Below are 8,674 nucleotides of genomic sequence, written 5' to 3' on the forward strand. Positions count from 1 at the left end.
ATTTTCCCAAGTAGACTTGTACGTTTGAAGACACTTATTATTTTGCGGAAATTGTACCTGTTGATATTTGTACAACAAACAATATCAATCAATGAGAATGTGCTGATTTTCGCAAGTAGGATTGTACATTTAAAGTCAACTTTAAGATTTCGGGATAAATACAACCACATATATTATTTTGGGGAAATTGTACCTGTTGCCATTTGTAGAAAAACACGTGCATTTTATTTATTAATTTTTATTTTTAATTTTTACTCGTCCCACAACCCATAAAATATTTAATTTACCTCAGAAATTATAATTAACAGCGTTACGATTTTTAGAGATCCAGTCGGAACACTACGATTTTTAGTGATCCGGCAGTCGGAACACTACGATTTTTAGTGCTCCGCAGCCGAACACTACGATTTTTATTGTTCCATTGTTTCGATTTTTAGAGATCCGGCAGTCGGAACACTAAAATTTTAGTGATCCGGCAGTCGATTTTTAGAGATTCGGCAGTCGGAACACTAAAATTTTTAGTGATCCAGCAGTATACGATTTCTAGCACTACGATTTTTAGTGCTCCGCAGCGGAACACTACGATTTTTATTGATCCATTGTCCAAAAATCAAATCAGGCGTTTTTCACGTGTTCTATTAAATTTTATTTTTAATTTGTATTTATTAAAAAAAATTATAAAATATTTAATTTTCCTCACAAATCATAATAAACTCATGTATCCACAGTCAGAACACTACAATTTGTAGTGCGCCATTGTACAACAACCGAATCAAAGTTTTTCATATTTTCTACATAAGTTCCCAACGTTATTAATTAATATGTATACATACATGGATTTAAGAGGTGTATCTGAGTTTTTATGTCTTAATTTGTACTTATCTCAAAAATTATAAATATTTAATTTTCCTCGCAAATCATAATAAATTCGTGTGTGGTACATTATCATTACGTTATTTTTTAGTTTTCCGACATGTGGTACACAACGATTTTTTAGTTCTCCGACTGCGGAACACTACGATTTTTAGTGTTCCGACTGCGGAGCACTACGATTTTTAGTGTTCCGACTGCGGAGCACTACGATTTTTAGTGCTCCGACTGCGGAGCACTACGATTTTTAGTGTTCCGACTGCGGAGCACTACGATTTTTAGTGTTCCGACTGCGGAGCACTACGATTTTTAGTGCTCCGACTGCGGAGCACTACGATTTTTAGTGTTCCGACTGCGGAGCACTACGATTTTTAGTGTTCCGACTGCGGAGCACTACGATTTTTAGTGTTCCGACTGCGGAGCACTACGATTTTTAGTGTTCCGACTGCGGAGCACTACGATTTTTAGTGCTCCGACTGCGGAGCACTACGATTTTTAGTGTTCCGACTGCGGAGCACTACGATTTTTAGTGCTCCGACTGCGGAGCACTACGATTTTTAGTGTTCCGACTGCGGAGCACTACGATTTTTAGTGTTCCGACTGCGGAGCACTACGATTTTTAGTGCTCCGACTGCGGAGCACTACGATTTTTAGTGTTCCGACTGCGGTACCCAACGTTTTTAGTGTACCAAAATGTGGTACACTACGTTTTTCGTTGTGCTCCGGAACAGTATCACTAAAATATTTTTTAGTGTTTGTGTTCCGGAACACTAACGCTAAAAATATTTTAGTGATACTGTACTCGGAGCGGTACACTATGTTAGTGTACTGTTTATTTTCGAACTCTGGTTTCGTATCTCTTATGTTACACGCTAAAACTTTCATACGAAACTTTCCCATTATTTTGGCGTTCTTAGGTCGAGTTCCCCATTACAGTAATTTCATAAAATTACTTTTGTATGGAACTCGATCTATGAACGCCAAAATAATGGGAAAGTTTCGTATGAAAGTTTTAGCGTGTAACATAAGAGTATTAGAATTTAATTGACAATAACATATTTTGGCAGTTAAAGATCGATCAGCTGGTATTTTCTGTTACGCCAAAAAAAAAATAACTGTGTCAACAACTTTTTCTCGGAAAATGTTATGTATGCATCTACCTTAATTGACAATAAAGAAATTCGCCTCAAAAATATTCCGTGTCGGCGAAAACAAATTTTTCGCCTTTGTTTATGAATTTTGACGTTTCAAATCTTTGTTTTTGTTTGAATTCGCTTGAGAGAGGACCTGTATAATTGGGCCCATGGTATAATTACTTAGGTAGATGCCTCAGCCCAGCTGATCGAATCTAAAACGTCAAAAAAATTCGGAATTCGCCATGAAAAATCAAAACAAAAAACCATATGATTCGGTAATTAAGAGATAGCATGTGTTCACTTCACTGTACAAGCACAAGCGATAAAAAGAGACAACAAGAAACTATATGGCGAAAATTTTGACAGTTTACATTACAAAAAAAGTTGATTTGTTGTAGCAATTCGCCGATGTTTCTACCTAAGTAATTGTACCATGATTGGGCCATGGTCAAAATTCATAAACAAAGGCGAAAAAATTGTTTTCGCCGACACGGAATATTTTTGAGGCGAATTTCTTTATTGTCAATTAAGGTAGATGCATACATAACATTTTCCGAGAAAAAGTTGTTGACACAGTTATTTTTGTTTGGCGTAACAGAAAATACCAGCTGATCGATCTTTAACTGCCAAAATATGTTATTGTCAATTAAATTCTAATACGAAACACAACAAATGTTGACATTTTACGTGTACAACATACAGTTGATTTGTTTTCTTTTTAAACGGTTTTATTTAACTCAGCCTGTTTGTTTTATTCTTGGGTCAAATTTAGTACATCAAATTTCACCCTCTTCCTGTCAACCGATTAACCTGAAATTTTGTATACACTTTGGACTTTGGGGGCAATACAATTATGTTTATTCATTATTATTATAAATTCAAGATGGCGGCCGCTACAAAATGGCGGATAACGTAGGTTTTATCAATTCCATCAATATGGGTATCAAATGAAAGTGCTCAACCAGTAGAATACAATGTACTATATAAAATTAAAATCCAAGATGGCGGCCCCTACAAAATGGCGAATAACTTACAGCGAATCACATTAAAAGTATCCACATCAATTTCTTTTATTAAAACTGCTATTGCGAAGAGATAATAATGCCGACTTCATTCTTTTTTCTTTGCATTATTTTTATATGTCTTGACCTAAATATTATAAAATAAAATTAACGAAATTCTGATGAATTTAGATAATAAATTAAAAATGGTTAATATCATCGATTTTTATCTCACAGTGAAAATATCCACTCCAAAAGTAATAAAAATAGGTAAAAAACTTTTTAAGTTAAACGGTTTTATGTTAAACATACATTGCAATGTTTAAGATAAATGTACTAAAAACCAAAAAATAAATGTGCCCCACGGTTTTATTTTAGTCTAGTCTGTGCATATGTTTATAATTCCCACGACTGTATCTATTTTATTATTGTTTGGTTTTTAGTACATTCATGTTAAATATTGCAATTTTTGTTTAACATAAAACCGTTTAACTTAAAAAGTTTTTTTACCTATTTTTATTTCGATATACATCTACCTGTTCCTCTACAGTTTGACATTTCTCTACCTCACAGCGAATTCAAATGACAAATATGAATTTTTAAGTAATGCAGTGGAAAGTTTATTATTGATTTGTTTATATTTTAAGATAATTTAAGTAAATTCATATTTATAATTCTATTAATTTAATAACGATCTACACATCACCTTTTTGCTAGTCATTATATTGCCCTATAGACTGTGAGTATTTCCAGATAATATCAATATCAATGTATTTTGTTATAACTGTTTTAGCCAAACATTTACATTTAAAGCAGTGTTCACCAGCGAGCTGCTACTGAGAGCAAATTATCGTAACTTTCAATGCAAAACACACGGTAATGTATGCTCAGTTGCTCTCAGTACGGGCTCGCTGGTGAACACTGATTTAAAGAGATTGTCGATGTGTGCCTATTTACTCGTTTCACATCACAAAAAATTAACTAAGACGACACGTTTCCACGTTTCCCGCAATAGAATATTAATCTTTGTAAACAGAGTACTCCGTCGCCGGAGGGAACAGGTTTTCGAGAATCCTAACTGTTGATACAGAAACGACTGAGTAGAGTCGGGTCGACAATACAGAGGAACAAATCAAACCGAGACTCAACTTTAATCGAATTCCATATCACTAGTAGCACCTGTTGCAGTGATCTGAACAATGTACATTTCATTAGTGAAAACCCTTTACGTTCCAAGATGAGACCCGTAAAGGCAATGCTCAGTCATACTTACGGTGACCAACCGTACTATATTATAGAGTACAGTACTCTATTTTAGGCTTCCAAGGACTATTTTTTTGACGTACTCTACTTTGTCTCTATTTGTGCTCTAATTATACCCACCACACTGTGGTAAAGGGTATTATATATTTGTATGTTATATTTGTATGTAACATGCATAAGAAAGCGAGACAGACCCATATTTCCTTTTAGGGGTATACATAGAATCACTTTCTGACGCGATTTAGGCCTGTCCGTCCCTCCGCGTGTCCATGTATTTTTGTTCACAACGTACAGGTTGCATTCATTATTCGATTTGGCTAAAAAAGGGGAGGAGGATGAATACTATTGTTTTTGCTTCAAATAGGTTCAGATTTGGATATAGTTCCCATATACATATATTTTTGGCCGATTTCATGTATTTGATGCACAAAACACGCCATAAGTGTCCGATTTCAATGATATTGGGAATGTGTGACGGGATTCGGTTTAGAAATAAATACGACAAATTTTATTGAAATCTGTGAGAATTTGGATATACATATTAACTGTGGTGTAGGGTATCATATAGTGGCCCCGCCCCACTTTGATCATTCCCTTACTGGTTTTGATTTGTTTTGCAAATACATACATGTGAACACATACGTAATCCAATGAGACCAGAAAACCTTAGTCACGAATTAAAGAAAATATTGACTTCGCGTAAATGAAATCATTGATTTTTCCGTTGATTTTAAAACTTTGGAAGGTATGTTATTAATAAAAGAAGCATTAAAATTAGTTGAATTTTTTGTTAAAATATTACAAAAACCCTGTCCTCTATTTTAGCTTGTATCTTTTCATCAATGTGTATGTGTACTCTATTTTCATAAACTATTGGTCGCCGTACATATACTATCGCCGGTGTCATGCTTAAGTGTTCCATACGCCATTTGCCTGATTCGAGAAAAAATCAAGTTAATGTTTGGGCTTGTATGGGTGCAAAGTGGTGCAAAAATGCAATACTTAAAGAGCCTAGCCTAGCCTTCGTTCGGGGTTTTAAGACTTGCTCCTACTGGATCTACATCCTACAGAGATGAATGGACACACAGTAGCCAACCTCTAGACGGTATAGAGATCTACAGCAAATCCCTTGGTCTACGACAATCATACAAGCTGAACGAATATTCTAGTGTCTTCCAAGCCGAAGTTTTTGCGATCAGAAAGGCCGCGGAACTGATAAACAACATGAGAGGGGAAATAGTTGGACCGGTGACTATCTACGTTGATAATCAAGAGGCCCTAAAATCACTCAAATCCCAGTACATCAAGTCCGCGGCTGTTCTAGACTGCAAACACGCTTTGGAGACACTAAAATCAATCGTCACCTTGTGTTGGGTCCCAGGGCATTGCAACATCGAAGGAAACGAGGCAGCCGACGAACTGGCACGCTGTGGATCGGAGTCACAAACCATTGAAATCGACTACTCCATCAAGCCACCACTGTGCCACTTCAGGAAAACAATAGAGCAAAAATGTCGGGAGAAATTCTGCCAACTCTTTCTACTCCTATAGTTGCATCCGAAAATTACACCCAATCTGCAGACATCGCCTATACATTGCTACATCTCACCCGTCATCACCTTCAATACCATCACCACCACACCTGAACTATTGGATTCTACGCATCCACAACCACATCACTCACAAGCTCTGTCTACCCACAACTACTATCACACATTCACATCTCCTTTATATCACAACCACAACTACAATCCGTTTCAACATTCAGGATGATCACAATGGGCCCCAAGGTCTCCGAGTGGAGTGGCTGCCATCACAGCAGCTACGCATCCTAAAACCAAACCTAACCTTAGACTTGCTCCTATGGACAGGAGCAAGTTTCGGCCACGCGAACAAATTTTTTTTAAATCGTAATTTTTTTCAGATAAACAAGGGAACTTTTGAGGCCTACATCTGGAGAAGTATACATTTTCGCAACAAGAGAAATACATTGTTGGAATCGGCATGATAGGAGACACTATCTGTAGTAAAAATTTCATAATTTTCAGCCGAGGAGAAACCACACAATTTAGGATTGGTGATGTTGCGGATGTTATCATAGGCACAAAATCATCCAAAGCGCTTGGACATGGCGGAATTTTAATGGTGATGCTAAAGCAGCTGGATGAACCAGGAGTCGAGTAGCTGAGTAAGGTCATCAACCTATCGTTAGCCACCATAATAGATCCCGAAACCTTGAAAATGGACAGGGTGGTCTCATTACTGAAACCTAGAAAAGATACCAGCAAAGATGCATCATACAGGCCGATCTCAATTTTTCACCAGTAGCAAGAATACTTGTGGCTTTTCTCCTCCTCATCTTCATAGAGTGTAATCCAGTTGTGGATAATCAACATAGATTTCGGAAGCAAAATAGCACCACAACAACAGTGCACTCTATTAGCCGAGGTCTCAACCAGAATAGGCCGTCCCACAGAACACTGATGGTAGCATTGGACCTGACTTGCCAGAATGTAGCCCTGAAAACAGCAACAGGGCGTCTCCTCATGCACCATTTACGTATTGCGTTGGCAGAGCAGGATGTTGTCTACATGTATGCTATAGACAAAACCACCCAAATCAGAATCTAGTGGATAGCTACCCTCACCCAGGCATGTCAGTAAAGATCGTTATGATCTAGAGTGTTTGTCAGCGTTTTTGGCAAATATTAACAGGGTAGTATCAATCTCATATCAACCCTGTAATCAGTGTATTGCTGTGTTCAGCAAGGGACACCTTCAAAGTAGAAGATGTATGTACGTCTTTATCTATCTCCTATCTTTGTCACATAATATATAAAAGTAGGCGCCAATGTCATACATCTTGAAGCTAGATTACCAACCCTACAGTGACTCGTAATAAGTCTCACAGCGATCTTTCATTCTTACATGCAGAATATTTAAGCCATCCGCAATGAGCCTTATTAAGGTAGATGTTACGAAGTTTGACGATGTAGTAGGTTGCCTAAGAGATTCATCAATTGCTAAGTCGATCGACATAGACTCACTCCGAAATAGTTTATCTGCTAATAGTTTAACCATATTGCTACCATATTGCTATATCATACAGAGCTCTTCTGCAACCAAGGATAGCTCGCGAATATGCGATCCATGAGTTGAAAGCCTTCAGGGCCGTCTGTCAATCAAAACATATAGTCACAGGTCCTGTGTGGAGGTTAGTCAAGTTGCAAAAAATAACCCTACGCCATTAGATTCGTTGGGTCGTCGAGTTTTGTGATACCAGATTGACCAGAAATCAAACAACAACATATTTTCGGCCATCGGCTACGGATCTTTAAAGTCTTCTGGTCATACCATAGATCATGGTATTGTATAGCTTTTCACATCCTCATCGAATATACGCAAAATCAGTGTCAGAATTAGGTTATTCCAGAGATTGCTCGCGAATTGTTGGATCTTTCTGCCTGAAGTTCGCCAATTTAAAAAAAAAAAAAATACTCACTTCTTTGTAGCTATGTAAAAGAGGCGATGAAGATGTGAAATAGACACAAAACCCATTTCCTCGGCCATTTCCCAAACCCTTTTAGGGAGTTTTAATGAGGTCCCATACTGCCAAGCTCGAACTTATAGGCATTGTGAGAGACAGCATACAAGGCCGTAATGCAAACTATTTTTGCAACATTTTAATGATTTTCTTTTTGTGTCCATTCTAGGAAAATAAACTTCAAATATGCCACGTATGGAAGGAAAAGAACAACATAGAAGAGAAGGATTGCGGATGTCGCTACGTGAAAGAACAAAAACGGATGCAAAAACTACTGAATCGCAGAATAACAACGGCAACAGCAGTACAAATACATCTAGTCACGAAATACGCAAAGCGAAACGAAAAGCTGGTGCAAATAGCCGATGTCTTTACGATGAATGCGGCCGAATACGTCACAACGGGAAGGATGTTTGTGATTGTATGGACGATGAGTGTCCTGGCTGCTGGTATGAATGTGAAAATTGTGGTTCAACAAAGTGTGGAGTACAATGTAGGGTACATCGTAAATTTTACTATGAATCCATTAGATTTGATGGAAAAGATAATGTCATTACGAATAAAGATTTTCCCATTAGAAAATAGTAGCTACATATGAAGGATGAAAGTGAGAAATGTGGCCTCATGTGAACAATTTTGTGTACACCGATTTAATTTATAGGCAAATAATTAGCATAGATAGTTGAAAATTATATAAAAATTTAATAGCAAATTATTTAATAACTATTTTTCAATGTACTGCAATAAAGTGTTGATTATGGCTTATAAGAGAAAAAAACTAAAAAACCTGTTAAAAGTTAAAAATTGTTAAAGATATTACATTAAGAAAATCAAATATACCCAAATTAAACTGTTTTAATT

At 36.8% G+C, this 8,674-nt stretch overlaps 1 long non-coding RNA gene across 1 annotated transcript; it reads left to right on the forward strand.

Moving 5' to 3' along the window:
• Positions 1-3,612: 3,612 nt before the first annotated feature.
• Positions 3,613-8,672, forward strand: LOC141406464 (uncharacterized). The gene is made up of 2 exons (XR_012413399.1): positions 3,613-3,746; positions 7,983-8,672. It is a non-coding gene; the product is annotated as an uncharacterized lncRNA (long non-coding RNA).
• Positions 8,673-8,674: the final 2 nt, after the last annotated feature.

This window comes from Musca autumnalis, unplaced genomic scaffold (genome assembly GCF_047663935.1).
Source record: "Musca autumnalis isolate F117 unplaced genomic scaffold, ASM4766393v1 scaffold_5, whole genome shotgun sequence".
In the NCBI taxonomy this organism is placed as follows: Eukaryota; Metazoa; Arthropoda; class Insecta; order Diptera; family Muscidae; genus Musca; species Musca autumnalis.